This window comes from Silurus aristotelis (assembly GCF_946808225.1).
Source record: "Silurus aristotelis genome assembly, chromosome: 3".
Lineage (NCBI taxonomy): Eukaryota > Metazoa > Chordata > Actinopteri > Siluriformes > Siluridae > Silurus > Silurus aristotelis.
This window is the reverse complement of record NC_139576.1, coordinates 9,733,735-9,751,538: the sequence shown is the minus strand read 5'-3', so window position 1 is coordinate 9,751,538 and position 17,804 is coordinate 9,733,735.

Genomic DNA, 17,804 nt, shown 5'->3' with positions numbered 1-17,804 from the left:
AACCAGTGAGTGTGCTACAGATAGATTCAGATGTCTGTTCTTGGCTGACAGGAGTAGATTTAGTCATCTGCTGCTGTAGTTTATACACCTCAAAGTTTGATTTGTTGTGCATGCTGAGATGTTTTTCTCCTCACAGGTTGTACAGAGAACTTATTTGTGTTACTATAGACACCGTTTGGTTCATCTCTGAGATAGCATCAGTTTAAAGTCCTATCTTGCTCGTTCTTAGTCAGTCGCTCCACTGCAGGCCTGGAGATATCAATCACAGCATAAGATATCTAAAGTTTATTGACAGAGTGCCTATATAGAGATTATTGACAACTATGAGACCATTTAGTTAAGCCACACTGTTCTTGGTACATAAATAAGCTATTATCATATAAATATGACAGTTGCAAACATGACAATATGCAGGAAACAATCAAAGGAAGAAGTCATACAAATTAGTTAAGTGAGTTTTTTTCTAATACACTAAACAATTGGCATGGAATATTACCTAACAGACACCTTGTCAGATCAACCCAGACCAATCAACTCAATCTCCAGTGATTATTCTCATCAACAAGGTGTCTTTAGACTATATAGACTCTACAGGCTGTGTATAAAAATCTCAGAAGTTTTTTTTTAACACACAAACCAGCCCATCTGGTACCAATAACCATGTTACAGATCATAATAAGATCTCTGCAATCATTCTGATGTTTGATTGTATTAAAGTGAACATCAGCTGAAGCTCTTATCCGGTATCCATGTGGGGTTTTTTTGTAATGTGATGGCCTATGGCCTATGAATACTCATATGAGGGAAAAAAACTGATAAACAAGAAAACCCCATTAAATCTAGTTAAAACATAAAAAAACATAAAACAGAGTCACTCTTGCTTTCACAGCCACAGTTTTTGTTAATTAATGATTGCCAAATTCTGGACTATTCTAGGAAAGAGAAGCACAACACCCTTTTGCCTCTGCCATAAGGTTACAATTCACTCATACATGGATCTATCTGCAGACTCTGTTTTATAATATCATATAGTAATACAATCATGTCCCCAAATATATGATTCTCAGAATCTCACCCCATGAATGTTATTCATTTCACAAGGGGTTGGCAAAAATTCTGAAGTAGAGCATACAAATAGTAGCCTTTTATCAGAAAAACATTCCTTATGTGTAGATCAATTTTGTACTGCAAGATCGTACCTGTTGCTGTGCACAGTGTGCATATCTGATTGGTTGATTTTTGAAAGCATAAAAGAAGTCATGTGCTTTTCACTTTTGGAGAGAAGGCTGCAATTACCTCTGGTAATGGTCCACCTCATCTGAAAACTGCAGCTTTACCCCACACTTTTCGGGCGGAAGGGCCAGGGGTTGATTTGTGAAATTTTTTTTATGTTCTCTTCTCAGCACCACTTGACTGATGAGCTTTCACTTTTTTCTAGTATTAGGAATCAATGAGCTCCTGAAGAAGGATCATTTGTACAGTGATTAAAGGAGTGAATGAGTAGTGAAAAACCAATGGATGTATCAATCCAGCCAGTCTGCTCATCTGATCTGGTCAATTGTGCCTCTTTAGAACGCTTGCCAGTATTTCATTAGTCTGCAGTAGAAGTTTAATTTAAATAGTGTAGAAGTAGACACTTTCAATTAACCATTGTACAAGTTTATTTATTTCCTTATTGATCCCTTTTGAAATCCCTACTTTTACTACTTAAAGTTGAACTTCTTTTAAACAGAATGGTATTGCACAAGTTAAAAGCAATGCATAAGGGTTCTATTTTAAATACAAGGACCACAAAAGCCTACAAACTATTGAAGGTCATGTTTGATTGATGACATGGCAGAATGATAAATTCTGGTCCACTGTGATGCATCTCTTACCTGTTACTTCTAACCAAATTCCTTAAAAGAATTCCTAGAATTCACCTTGCAACAGGACAAAAAGACTTCAAAAGTAAAAGAAGAGTTGTGTCTAGGGACAAAAAAAGGAATGTTTTGTACTGGACAAGTCAGTCAGAAGAATAACAATGAGCTGGGTTTCATATAAGGATGACAAGGCTGAAGGTGAAAAGCCTCTGAAATGAAAAGATCAGGGAGTAAAAAATGATTGAATCGCAGATTTGTTAGAGCATCACAAGTGAAGACATCCAGCATTACAGACTGTGTCAAAAAATGTTATTCATTTTTTGTCCAGGAAAGAATAAATAGTACGTGGTTGAATCACAAATGATCTATCTATCTATCTATCTATCTATCTATCTATCTATCTATCTATCTATCTATCTATCTATCTATCTATCTATCTATCTGTCTATCTGTCTATCTATCTATCTATCTATCTATCTATCTATCTATCTATCTATACATACATACATACATACATACATACATACATACATACTAGGGTTTGTAGTTTGTGTAAGATTTTTGTATGTGCTTTTTGAACATTAAACATTTAGTTCCTATTTGCTGTTATAATAACCTCCAGTTTTCTTGTAAGATGTTTCACTGGATTTTGAAGTGTGCTTGAAAAGATTTCTGCTCATTCTGATTCTAACCCACAAGAGCATTAGTAAATGTATGTATTATTTTGGTTGAGGTGGCTTGGGGTGCAGTCAGCGTTCCAAATGATACCATAGGTGTTCAATAGTGTTGATGTCAGCGCTCTATAGTGGGTCACTCAAGACCTTCCACTTTAACTTATGCAACCATATCTTTATAGAGCTGGTTTTGTGCACAGGGGCATCGTCATGCTTGAACAGGTTTGGGTCTTCTAGTTCAAGTGAAGGGAAAATGTAATGCTTCTAAATCCTAATACATCTTCTACAATTGTGTGCCTCAAATTTTGTTTGGAGAAGAACCACATGTGGCTGGAAAAGTCAGATGACTTAATACTTCTGTCCATAGTGTCTACTACTATAAACAGAAGTAGTAGACACTGATTGCTTTGCCCTACAGTCAAGTTAATAAATATTCATTTATGTTCAGTGTTTAATAGATGCTGTTTAGCTTTTATTTCAGAATGACTGTATGTGGGAGAGCTTGTCGGTGGGAAAGGAGGAACACCACAACAGGTCAGGGGTAAATGCTATTCAGCTGTCTTTATTTTCTTTCACACAAAGTTTTGCTTTCTGTACTGTGCTCACGCCGCGCGTCTCTGGCACCCGTACGCACACACCTCCCACACACACACACCCTCCTCCTTAAATGCCTCCTTTGATCACTGAAATAAAGAACACATGAGGTTAGATAGACTTCAGGTGAGGCAATTCCATACCTATCTTCTCTCGGCCCTGCCCTCCATTCACAAACCGGCGTTCGGCCCCGGCCCCCACTGCCATATACCCCCACCGCCCGATCCAGGCCGGGGAGCTGTCCGGCCGCCACCGACTCCCCCCCCTGACGCGAGAGGAAGTTGGCCACGACCAACTGCGTCCCCGGTCTGTGGACCACCTCGAACTTGAACGGCTGAAGCGCCAGATACCACCGCGTGATCCGAGCGTTGGCATCCTTCATGCGATGGAGCCACTGCAGCGGGGCGTGGTCCGAACATAGGGTGAAGGCCCGTCCCAACAGGTAGTATCGGAGGGTGAGGACCGCCCATTTTATGGCCAGGCACTCCCGCTCGATCGTACTGTACCGGCTCTCACGCACCGACAGCTTACGGCTGATGAACAGCACCGGTCGCTCCTCCCCCTCCACCACCTGAGATAACACGGCCCCCAACCCTCTGTCCGACGCATCAGTCTGCAAAAAAAAGGAAGAGAAAAGTCAGGAGCATGTAAGAGCGGACCCCCGCAGAGTGCGGCTTTGACTCGCGTAAAAGCCTGTTGGCACGGCTCCGACTACTGGACCGGATCTGGCGCTCCCTTTTTAGTGAGATCGGTCAGCGGGCTGGCGATGTCCAAAAACCTAGGGATAAATCTCCTATAATAACCCGCCAGCCCCAGGAACCGTCTCACCTCCTTTTTGGTCTTGGGTCTCGGACAGGTCGCAATCGCTGCCGTCTTATCGATTTGGGGACGCACCTGCCCGTGACCCAAGTGGAAACCCAGATACCGTACTTCCACCCGCCCAATCGCACACTTCTTGGGGTTTGCCGTGAGCCCGGCCCGTCTCAAGGTCCGCAGGACCGCCCTGAGATGCTGTAAATGCCGCTGCCAATCATTGCTATAAATCACAATGTCATCTAAATAGGCAGCGGCGTACCCGTGATGCAGCCGGAGAATCCGGTCCATCAGACGTTGGAACGTCGCCGGAGCCCCGAACAAACCGAACGGAAGGGTGACGAATTGGTGCAAACCGAACGGAGTGGAAAAGGCAGTTTTTTCCCGGGACATTGGCGTCAAGGGGATCTGCCAATATCCCTTGGTTAAGTCCAGCGTCGAATAAAAGCGAGCCGCGCCTAACCGTTCAAGGAGCTCATCGATGCGAGGCATCGGATACGCGTCGAATTTAGACACCGCGTTGACCTTTCGGTAGTCCACACAGAACCGGACCGACCCGTCGCTCTTGGGAACCAAGACCACCGGGGTGCTCCAGTCGCTGTGAGACTCCTCGACCACCCCCATGTCAAGCATCGCCTGAAGTTCCGCCCGAACCACCTCCTTTTTGTGTTCGGGCAGCCGGTACGGGCGACTGCGCACCACAGTACCGGGAGATGTCTCGATATGGTGCTCTATAAGGTTTGTCCGCCCGGGCAGGGGCGAGAACACATCAGCAAACTCGTGCTGTAATCTCGTGACCTGTGCTCTCTGCGACGGCGAGAGGTGGTCTCCACAGGGGACGGAGGCGGATTCTGCCGCGGCTTTGTTTTTTACCCAACTCCTCCCTCTCTGGCATCACTGTTGCTAGAGACACAGGCACCACCTCGCTCCATAATTTGAGGAGATTCAGGTGGTATACCTGGAGCGCCCCGCCCCTATCCGTGCGCCGTACCTCGTAGTCGACATCCCCCACCCGCCGTGTAACCTCAAAAGGCCCTTGCCACTTGGCGAGTAATTTTGAGCTTGACGTAGGCAGCAGAACGAGGACTTTATCTCCCGGTGAAAACTGACGAAGCCGCGCACCCTTGTCGTACAGCCGGGATTGCCGTTCCTGTGCCTGAAGCAAATTCTCCAATGTTAGTTGACCCAGTGTGTGGAGTTTTGCTCTCAGATCCAGAACGTACTGGATTTCATTTTTCGCGTTTGAAGGCCCCTCCTCCCAATTTTCCCGGAGGACATCCAGCACTCCGCGCGGCTTACGGCCGTATAATAATTCAAACGGGGAGAACCCCGTGGAGGCTTGCGGGACCTCTCGTACTGCAAACAACAAGGGCTCGAGCCATTTATCCCAATTACGTATGTCCCCGTGTACGAACTTCCGAATCATGTTTTTCAGGGTTCGATTAAAACGCTCTACCAGGCCGTCAGTTTGTGGATGGTAGACACTGGTGCGGATCGATTTAATCCCCAACAATTCGTACAGCTCGCGAAGTGTTTGTGACATAAACGTCGTGCCTTGATCAGTCAGGATCTCTTTCGGGATCCCAACTCGGGAGATAATGCTGAAGAGCGCTTCCGCAACACTACGTGCGGAGATGTTGCGAAGGGGCACTGCTTCCGGATATCGCGTCGCATAATCCACTATGACTAATACGAAGCGATGTCCGCGTGTGGTTCGCTCTAATAGCCCGACGAGGTCTATGCCGATTCTTTCAAAGGGAACCTCGATTAGTGGTAAAGGGCGCAACGGCGCTTTTGGGATGGTCGGCGGATTCACCAGCTGACATTCCCGGCATGCCACACACCATCTACGCACATTGCCGTGAATGCCCGGCCAATAAAAACGGTCCATTAAGCGGTCTAGTGTTTTTATACAGCCCAGGTGCCCTGCCATCGGATTATGATGAGCCGCATGGAAGAGAAGTTCCCTGCGGCTCTTCGAGACCAACAACTGGGTTGTTTTCTCTCCGGTTCGAGTGTCCTGCGTCACTCGGTATAGTTTATCATTAATCACGGCAAAGTAGGGATAGGAAAGCGCGCGATCTGGTTGGATTTGTCGACCATCGATTGCTTTTACCTGGTCGAAAGCGTGTCGGAGCGTTTCGTCCCGCGATTGCTCGAGGGGGAAATCCCCGGGGGGAATCCCCCGTAGGGCGGGGTCTGTCTGCCGCGTAACGGGCGTCCCCGGTGCCGCCTCCCCCGAGAACATAGCGCACCCCCCCCCCCCTTCGCCGTACTGCAGGACCCATCCGCGCACATTTCCTTCAGTTAGCGAGGGAAACCGGCCCAATTCGTACCCAAGATTAGCGAATGGGTGAGGCGGGGACTAACCGCCGCCTCCACTCTATGATTTTTCCCCCTGAACCGAACCGAAATGGCCACCAGTGGATATTCGTGAACATCCCCATGCACACATTTCACCTTCAACCGGCGTGCCGTATTCAAAGCCTTGCATCTCACCAGGTTTTGATGGATGGCGGTCTGCTCGCAGCCCGAATCCACCAACGCCTGGTGTGTACCCCCTTGGATACTCACCGGTATGCGGTACGTTCCCGCTTGATCGGGGGCAGCCTGTGGCGCCTCGGGAATCCGGACCATTACCCCCAACTCCATGACGGGACACTGATCCAGGAAATGTCCCGGCTCCCCGCAGCGCCAACAGACCGGCCCAGGCTTCCGCTCCGCCCCCGCGCGGGTCGTCTCAGCCCCCTGTGGATTCAGAGGCAAAGAGTTATTCGAGCGAACAGAAGGAGAAGAAGCAGAGAAGGAAGAGGGAGGAGCTCGCGCCCGAGGCACTGGCTTCGGGGAAATCAGCCCCCGTTTCCGGGGTAAGGGAATGGGAGGAGCGGAGAAAGAACCAGGTGTTCGGGGAGGAGGAGAGTCGGAAGGAGATCCGAGGAATCCATCCGCCCCGGCATACGCCGCCAGGTGGTCTTCTGCCAGCTGTACCGCCTTCTCCACAGTTTCCGGTCGCTGGCACTGCACCCACTCCGCCGTCCGCGGCGGAAGACGGGCGATGAACTGCTCCAACACCACGCAATCCACCACCTCGTCCGTGCTCCGGCCCTCGTCCCGCAGCCATCTCCGGCATGCATCGCGAAGCTGGTGGGCGAAGGCGAACAGCCCCGTCCGACCTCGCGCAGAGTCAACGCGCGAAATCGCTGCCGGTGCTGCTCTGGCGTCCGCCCGACTCGCTGGAGGATAGCTCGCTTCAGCTCTTTGTACTCCAGCATCTGATCAGCCGGCAGCTGCTGGGCCGCGAGCTGGGCCTCCCCGGAAAGCAGCGGCAACAGGCGGAGAGCTCGTTCCATCCCGGTCCATTCTCCGGCGGCCGCCACCCGCTCAAACAGCTCCAAAAAGGCCTCCGCATCGTCCTGCGGGCCCATCTTTGTCAGCGGGATGACCGGCGGGGAGCGAGGGGGGGGGGGGGTTTCCGGCGCCTCTTTCGAGTTTAGGGCGCTGCGGAACGCAGCTCGGTCCTCCGCCTGTGCTCGAACCACGGCCTCAAACCGCTGTTCCTGCTCGGCCCGTACCTGAAGGAGGGCCTGGTGCTGCGTCTGCTGGAGCTCAGCGATCGCTTTCACGAGCTCGGCCAGTGGAGAAGGCTCCGTCATTTTCCTGACCTGGGTCCCTTTTCCCGCTTATCTGAAGGTGGTTCCCGGGTTTCGGCACCACTGTGGGAGAGCTTGTCGGTGGGAAAGGAGGAACACCACAACAGGTCAGGGGTAAAGGCTATTCAGCCGTCTTTATTTTCTTTCACACAAAGTTTTGCTTTCTGTACTGTGCTCACGCCGCGCGTCTCTGGCACCCGTACGCACACACCTCCCACACACACACACCCTCCTCCTTAAATGCCTCCTTTGATCACTGAAATAGAGAACACATGAGGTTAGATAGACTTCAGGTGAGGCAATTCCATACCTATCTTCTCTCGGCCCTGCCCTCCATTCACAAACTGGCGTTCGGCCCTGCCCCCGCTGCCACACTGTAAGCCCACAAATAAGATGAAGGTGAAATCAGGTGTCCCGATACTTTTGTTCAGATTGTGTATATAAAACAACACATTTCTATTTTCATTACAACTGACAGGACATTCCCATATATAAGTCTTTCTTTCGGCTTCTCCCATTAGGGGTCGCCACAGCGGATCATCCGCATGTTTGATTTGGCACGTTTTTACGCTTGATGCCCTTCCTAAAGCAACCCTCCCCATTTTTCCGGGCTTGGGACCGGCACTAAGGCTTGTGCAACCCTAGTGGTTAAGGTTGACTTTGAAACTAAAGGTTGGAAGTTTAAATCCCAGCAGCACAACGCTACCACTGCTGGGCCCTTGAGCAAGGCTTTTTACCCTCAACTGCTTATTTGTAAGTCGCTCTGGATAAGGGCGTCTCTTAAATAGCGTAAATGTAAATGCCCTGTAATAAGTTGGCACCCCATCCACCTTGTCCCCAGAGTCTTCGAGGATAAGCTCCAGGCTTCGCTGTGACCCTGTGTAGAATACTCAGAACAAAAAAATGGACAGACAGATATATAGATATTTGGAGACCCCACAGATGATGTGGGCATAATGGAGAGCTCCTTGGACAAGGAGCAGTGAATCCATAAATAAAATATTCTATTTTCTGTATTTTGTGCGAGTTCATGCAGAAATATAATATAAATAAATGAAGTATTTGAATTGTGGTGCTTGGTAAAGCAGTTCTTCTGTCAGACAACCGGAGCAAACCTCTGACATGCAGACAAAAACTAAAGATTGGATGTCTGCTATGGTTTTGTAGTCTAGTCAAGCGTTCTGTTAAATTGCACTTGTTAATTTTATTTGTTTTTGTATTTATATTTAAATGCACTACTTCTATATTCAGACAGAATATGTACTTCTTTAAAGCATATGTACATCTGGAGATAAGTAGGTTTAGTTTTAATTATTATTTTCATATGATGACAATAATAGTATTATTAATAATAACAATAAGTCATTTTTATTATAATAATATATTATATACTCCTAATTATTATTATAATTTATTATAATATCATTTATTTATTATTAATATATATTATATAATTTATATTTTATTAATTCATCTATTAATATTATTATACATTGTGTTATAGATTTTAGCTGTTTTTTTGGAATGTAGGCGTCGAACAGTAAATCTCCTGCATGGGAGCAGCTTCCACATCAAAGCACAGAGAAAAGTAGCACTTCCTCTCAGCATAAAAACCAATGCTCTGGATGACATAATTACATATTGACATCAATAAGCCTTTAATGAGCCAGTGAGATTGGATCTGTACAAAAAGAAGATGAAACAAGGCTTTTAATGGTCTGGACAATCCTCTTCCCTCTAACTATGTCCTGACATGTTTCCCTTCTCTGTGTGTGTTTTTTCCCTTTGGCTGGTTGTATGATTTATTTTGCAAATGATGCACATTTCTTATCTTTCCTTTTCGGGTGTCTGGATCAAACGAGTAGCTCATCCATCAGAGCTTTGAACATCAAGCCAAACACAAAGGTTAACACATTCCCACACCACAATTGAGGACGTTCCTATCAATTATTCTGGCTCTGGTTGTTTGCACGTTTTTGTGTGTGGACGCGAAAAGGGAATTGACAAGCGAACGAGTGAAAGAGACGGAAAGATGGACAGTTTGACAGTCAATCAGGCTAATAGTGAGTCACTTTCCTGAACGCATTAGAATCCAGAAGCAGACCCCAAGAGAAGCTTACGATTTCCAGAGTGTTTTGCTCCACTATGTAGTAACATCAGAGCTGAAGTCTGCTGGCTCGGTGTGAGGAAGAGTTTCCTTTGGCACATTGCACTTGCATTTGGATACGAGGTAGCATTGCAACTAGGAGGTGGTACATAGTACATTTCATATTTATAGCTTTTGGCGGACGTTCCTTCCAGAAGGCCCTTATCCTAAGTTGTTAGAACACTCTGTCACGGAGTGCACCCAAGGGTACTCAAACAATAAGGCCTTAAACTGGCAAAATATGAGTTTTAATGGCTTTAATAAGAAATCAGTGGTCAGAATAACAAATCCTGAAGATCTCTTTTGCTGCTCTGTTTGAACTTGTGGCAGATGACCTGTTGGACTAAATTTTACATCAGACATTTAAATCACTATCTAGTCGGGGTGTAACGGTACACGTATTCATACCGTACTGTTTCGGTACAGGGCTTTCGGTATAGTGCACATATGTACCAAATGCAATCCTTTTTACGTGCAGAAGTGAAAATCTGAGATTTTTCATGACTATATTAAGTGCCGGACCAAAGGTTTGTTTAGTCTCTGCTTCGCACTTTAGATGCAAAAAATGTAAACAGGAAATAAAAACTTTGAGCGCAGTGTCACTGTGGCCACTCTTCACATACCGGAAACACGATTTGCAGAGCCCATGTGCAAAATTTTAAGATTTTGTCGAAATCGCTGCCACTTCCGTTTTTACGACAGTTTTGCGATATGGATTTTTTGGGTGCCTTTTATGTCCAGCTTCAAGAATTTCTTTTAAAAGGAGAAAATCCTGACAATTCCACATTTTGAGGGAGTGAATAAATGAAGAATGAAGACAATTGTTATAGTATGCTGAAAGAAGTAGAACAGTTAAGTTGATCATATCTTTAGAAAATTTTATATTAAATGTAAAACACAGACACACATCTATATTACCCAAATGAGGTCTAAAAAATTTTTTTTTAGACCTCTTTAGAATTTTACTTAATCTATTTAATTTGCACCAATTTAATTGATTAATCAATATAATAAAAAGGTGTATTGCATTAATTTAATGTATTTTATTTCATTTGTAAATTTTTTTATTCAAATCAAGCAGGTATTTTATTTAAAATTGTTTTAATATGTAAACTGCCTTAATAAAAACAGACAAGCAATTTTACGTTTCGCATTTCTTCCCACTAACTGTACCCAAATTGATCTGAACCGTGACTTTAAAACAGAGGTATGTACCAAATCGTGAATTTTGTGTACATTTACACCCCTACTATCCAAATTCTACTTTCTTGCTCAAGAAGTTAAGCACATGAATTTCCAAGTTTCTGCCTTTTACCCCTAAACACACATTTTCTGACCAATGATTCCTCCTTGATATTTGGCCTTTTTTGCCCAGGAGTGTACAGATGAAAAATTAGCAGAGTACACAAACATATTTTGCTGCATTTCTATACCAGTTGTACCATCTGCTAATTTATTTGAATAATCTTTACTAAATCTGTCACTTAGCCTAAAAGATTAAACAAAAGCCTTAAAAGATTTACACTCAAATTCTTCTTTGCTTACATCTTAATTCTTTTTAACCTCTTGCTTACATCTACTTCTTCAGCTTAAAGGCATCACTTCATTCGCCATAAATAATTGTCAAACAGAAGCATGACTTGTAGAGGTTAAAGGTTTCTTTAGTTGAAGTGATGTGCAAATATCTGTAGTACAATAAGTGGCTAGAGTCCATGGACACATAAACATTGTAATAACCCACTCTTCGGGGAAGATGTTCAACTAGATTTTGGAGTTTGCTTGTGGAGATTTATGCTCATTCAGCCACAAGGGCCTTGGTAACTCAAGTTATGATGCATGGTAAGGAGGCCTGGGGTGCAGTCAGCATTCCAATTCATCCCAAAGCTGTTTGATAGAGTTGAGGTCAGAACTCTATAGCAAGACACTCAAAATCTTTCAGGTTTGGGTCACCTAGTTCATCAAGTGAAGGAAAAGATTTAATTCTACTGCTTCCAAAAGACATACTATATAATTGTGTGCCTCCAAGTTTATGGTAACAGTTTGGGGAGAGAAGCACATATGGCTGGGAAACTGATGTTAATCATGATGATGATGATGATGATGATGATAATTATGCTGAGGCAGTGCACTCCCTTCCTGTCTTGCACACAGTTTTACAAATTTCTATTTTTTGTTTTTTACCTCTTTCAGAACAGTGACAATTTTGTTGTGATGATAAAAATAATCACCATCCATGAGTAAATCTGAAATAGTTAGCATTATGCTAGAAGGCAATAGATGGCTGCTTGGCAGACTGAAAACTGATGCTTACTAACGGTACTAAATGTGAAGCACAATGGGATTTTTTACTGTGTGTAAGAAATCCCATAATAATATTATGTGGCATAATGCTCAGACTGGCAGATTTTATGCTACCACATCTAAAGATATTCTATATAATTGAGTGCCTCCAACTTTGTGGTAACAGTTTGGGGAAGAACTAAATCAGGCTGGAAAAGTCAGTTGTCCCAAATTATTTAGTCAATATAATGTATATTTACAATTACGGAATTTGGCAAACACCCTTATCCAGAGCGATTACAACAGAGCTGGGAGGGCTAAGGGACTTGCTCAAGGGCCCAGCAGTGGCAGCATGGTGGTGGTGAGATTTGAACTTGTTACCTTCCGATCCAGAGTCCAATTCCTTAACCACAGAGCTACCACCTCCCATATTTACATGCAAATAAAGGGCTATTTTAAAAGTATGTAATATTTTACACCAATCATGCATAACATTGACATTATAACATATATGAACAGTGAAGTGAATAACACTGATTATCTCTTTATTATGGCACCTGCTAGTGGGTGGGAAATATTAGGCAGCTAATGAACATTTTGTCCCTCAAAGTTGATGTGTTAAGAAGCAGGAAAAGCTCTTCATGTGTAAGTTTAAGGATTTGAGTGAGTTTGAAAAGGGCCAAATTGTGATGGCTAGATAACTGGGTCAATGCATCTCCAAAACTGCAGCTCTTGTGGGATGTTCCTGGTCTGCAATGGTCATTATCTATTAAAAGTGCTCCAAGGAAGGAACAGTGGTGAACCTGCGACAAGGTCACGGGCAGCCGAGGTTCACTGATGCACGTAGGGAGCAAAAGCTGATCGTGTGTTCCGATCCAACAGACAAACTCCTGTAGCTTAAATTGCTGAAGAAGTTAATGTTGGTAATGCTCAATGGGTCAGAACTGTTACGGCAGCAAAAGAGGACCAACAAAATATTAGGGAGGTGGTCATGATGTTATACCTGGTTATGTATTACTTTATTCCAGCCACTGGTTAAAACCCATACAAAGCCATTCTCATAATGTTGACCTGAAACTTGAGAAAAACAGGAATTCTTTCTATATTTACCATTGTATAACTTGTGTAACACAAAAAACAGAGAAGTTTGTGCACTTTTACACAAATCTAATTTAACTGAATATGAGAAAAATGTAAACTCAGCCCAAACCCATGGGAACCTTTTGTCTTTGGAAAAACTGCTCTTTCAACGGTTAATGTATTTGCATACGGAAACAAATCAATTTTATGTGTGGCATCTTATATTTATGGAAACCAATTCCCATCAGATCACCTAACGAGACTAACAAAACCGCCGTGATGACAATTTCGACATATTGCACGCTCAGTCAAACTGAAATTTAACATAACAACCGAATCTAGACCTGGTTTTGCCTGCCACTATATCTTCTGCAATGTACATGAGGTTTCCTGCCATTTCGATCCATTCCAATCAGCTCAGCTCACTCTGTGAATGTGTCAGTTCATCGCATCACAACAAAGCAATGGGTTAATGCTAGTCAAAAGCACTAGCTCTTAAATCCAGTTCAATGGCCTAGCCAGCCATTCATTTTCCCCAAGGATGAGGTAATATGCTAATAAAGTCACAGTGTTCTCACAGAGTCATGCACCAATGCATTTTGGGTGAATTCCAACTCGTGTAATGGTGTTCATAATGTCATTTATTTATTCGGAAAATGATCCACTGCCAAACAATCTTAACAGGATAGGAACATTTTATGCTTCAGTGTGCAGCTAGCAGTAACAGGAAAAATGATTGATCCTGATTGGGAAATACTTTTTCCTCACCCTAGTTGGTGTTGATAATATTGGTGGACGAAGTACACAAAGTATGTACTTCAGATACAATCTGTAAAATATTACTTCAGTAAAATAGTTCCTTTTAAACATTCACTTGAGTAAAAGTACAAAAGGATTTGCCTTTAAATGTACTTAAGTATCCAAAGTACTATAATTTATTATGGTTTAATGTCCTATTGTAGCCCTACCTTCTCTCTTTCTCTCTCTCTCTCTCTCTCTCTCTCTCTCTCTCTCTCTCTCTCTCTCACACACACACACACACACACACACACACACACACACTTGGATTCTTTCCGGTTTTAGTACATCCTCGATGACTTAAAACGAATTACATTTGTACATATGTACATCTGCAATAATATCAAACACGTTGCCAGATGAAGTGAATTGCTTGTCTCATTACAGTGGTAACAGTCAGCGCTTAAAGCTGATGTGTTGAAAGCAGGGAAAATGGACAAGAATAAAGATGTGAGGAACTTTAAAAGGGCCAAATTGTGCTAGCTGGACAACTTGGTCAGAGCATCTCACAAACAAGAAGGTCTTGTGGGGTGTTCCTGGTGCGCAGTGGGTAGTACCTACAAAATCTGGATGAAGGAAAGTCTTAGCCTTGGGAAGAGATGACACCAGGATGCACAATATTAAGAAGGAAAGCTGGAAGAGAACGTTTGGTGGTCTGGGCAATGTTCTCATGTTTATGTGGAAGCTACTTTGACATGTACCACCAACCTGAACATAGTCACTGAACAAGTACACCCCTTCATGGCAACCAAAATCCCTAATGCTCCCTGGCACACTGTAAAAGATGTTTGAAAAACATGACAAATGTGTTGTATTGGTCTTCAAATTCCTAATTTTAATCAGATCAAGAAATCTGAAAGATGTACTGAACAAACAAGTCTGATCCATGAATCCATGATCCACCTCCCAACTTACAGGACATGCAGTAAAGGAGTTCTGGGATCCTGCTTCCACAGCACAACTTCAGAGATCATGTGGAGTTCATTTGCCACAGGTCAGAGCTCCACATGTAGAAAGAAATTCTAGAGAGCATTTCTACCATTTTAGGTATGAAGCAAGAACAGGAAGGTGAAATAATATTACTATTTTTGCAGTCAGGAAGTGTTTGCAGGGTGCAGGAACATCTGGGCAAAATGTCAGTAGACCTCTGTGTGTAATTTATACTTATCTGTGCTCCATCATGATGAGGATCCTAATGACTTTGCCTCGTAGTAGTGTGGGAGACACTCAGGGGGAAGGAAAATTAAATAAAAATAAAAATATCGATAGTCTGAAGCGGTGACAATTTGCTGAAATCAATACAAATGAAAGCTCGAACGAGGGCGGTGAAGAGAGGGCGTGAGTGAACGAATGATAAGCAATGAACAAAATAAATAAATATATAAAAGACGTAATGAGTAAGCAAATCCGTAAGTGAGTAAAGGACGAGGCGGGAAAGAAGACACACACATGCACACACACACACACACACACAATGCTGTGAAACAAGAGACGTAATGACTTTAAATTGACTTGCGTGTTGACTGTGTGTGTGTGTGTATGCACGCTTTAGCAGGTCAAGAAAGTTTAATAACCGCCTCTTCTTATTTAACTCATTTATTTCGTCTTCTCTCCTTTCTTCACTTAACCTCAAAACCAGATTACACTTTCATTAACATTTTAGTCCTACATCTAAAATGAGTGTCAAAAATATAAAAAATGAATTGATACCCAATGCAAACTGACCGAAAAACCTTTTTCGAAAGGGAATGCCGCAGGATTTATGCATTAGTAGCAGACAGTAGTTTGGCAGCCGGAAAAGAGACAGAAGACAATCGCAGCAACAGCATCTGCTCTCGATCGTAATCTGAACTTAAAACACATTCACCTCAAGCTGCAAAAAACAGAGCTCATAGTTTAATAATAAAAGCTATACTAGTTTTATAGTGACAACGACTCAGATAATCCAAATGAGTCAGTGAGAATTTAGATTGGCCAACCTTTTTGTGAGTAAGGGTTCTAGAGGTGGTAGCTTAGTAGTTAAGGCATTGGGCATTGGATCCAAAGGTCATGAGTTCAAATCCCAGCCACACCAAGCTGCTATTGCTGGGACCCTGAACAAGGCCCTTAAACCCATAGCTGCTCTGTTGTATGCATTTGTCTTCTGCCAAATGCCATAAATGTAAATAGTTCTTATACTCTCACTAAAATATACATAACACCAATCAGGTAAACATTATTACCACCGGCCTAATATTAAGTTGATCCCCCTTTTTGCAGGCTTCACTCCCCACGTGCATCAAAAAGCCAGTTCACCACTGTTCCTTCCTTGGAGCACTTTTGATAGACACTGACCACTGCAGACCAGGAACATGACACAAGATCTGCAGTTTTGGAGATGCTCTGACCCAGTCGTCTAGACATCACAATTTGGTGCTTGTCAAACTCTCTCAAATCCTTACGCTCGGCCATTTCCCTGCTTCTAACAAGTCAACTTTGAGAACAAAATATTCGCTTGCTGCCTAATATCCACCCACTAACAGGTGACATGAAGAGATAATCAGTGTTATTAACTTCAACAGTCAATGTTTTGCCTGATCGCTGTATACACATATCCTTGCATAAAATACATATAATTATATAGGATGTTTTTGGATGCACGAACATTACATTTTCTCTTTACTTGAACCAAACCTGTATGCCGATAACCCTTGGACCATTTGCAGCAGGTTCTAGCCCCAGTATTGGTGATGCTCCAACCCAGTCGTCTAGCAATCACAATTTGGCCCTTGTCAAATTTACACAGATTCTCACACGCTTGCCCATTTTTTCTGCTTCCCACACATCGACCTTGAGAACTGACTGCACAATTGCTGCCTAATATATCCCACCACTCGACAGGTAGCAATGTAACAATGTACTTATAATCTTATTCTCCAGTGCTCATGTTAGTTTTTACTCTCCAGTGTTCTGTACTGTTAAAAGATTTATGATCAAACTCTTGATGTCACCCAGTCACCATGGCTGCTCATCAGAGATAAATGCACACCATTCACTTGAACTGCTGATTTCTGTAAAGCTGCTTGGAGACAATGTCTGTTGTGAAAAGCGCTATAGAAATAAACTTGACTTAACAGCATAATCAATGTTATTTACTTCACCTGACAACGGGTGTAATTTTAGGCCGTGTCAGGTTTTGTAAACCAACTTTAATGTAGTTAAAAAAAACAAATTCTAAAATATATAATAATAATTATATATATATATATATAATAATTATATATATATATATATATATATATATATATATATATATATATATATATATATATATATATATATATATATATATGCATCTTAACCACTAGACCACCAGGAGACCCACATACACATATATATATATATATATAAATAATGTATGTATGTATATATGTGTATGTATATATATGTGTGTGGGTCTCCTGGTGGTCTAGTGGTTAGGATGCGTCGCTCTCACCGCTGTGGCCCGGGTTCGATCCCCGGTCAGGGAACCATCCCCAGCCACTCTCGGTGCCGGTCCCAAGCCCGGATAAATTGGGGAGGTTTGCGTTAGGAAGGGCATCCAGCGTAAAAACGTGCCAAATCAAACGTGTGGAGGATCCGCTGTGGCGACCCCTAACGGGAGAAGCCGAAAGAAAGTTTATATATATATATATATATATATATATATATATATATATATATATATATATATATATATATATATATAAATAAATAAATATATAAAAGCATCTGGTTTTTTGCCTTTGGTTGGCTTACTAAAAAAACATTAAAAAAAATAAAAACCTTGAGGGGAAATAAATAAATAAAAGATACTATAATTGTAATCACCTTTTCCAAAATTGTAATTGTTCTTGCTCAAATGCATCTCCGCAAGGGATTTTAAGAT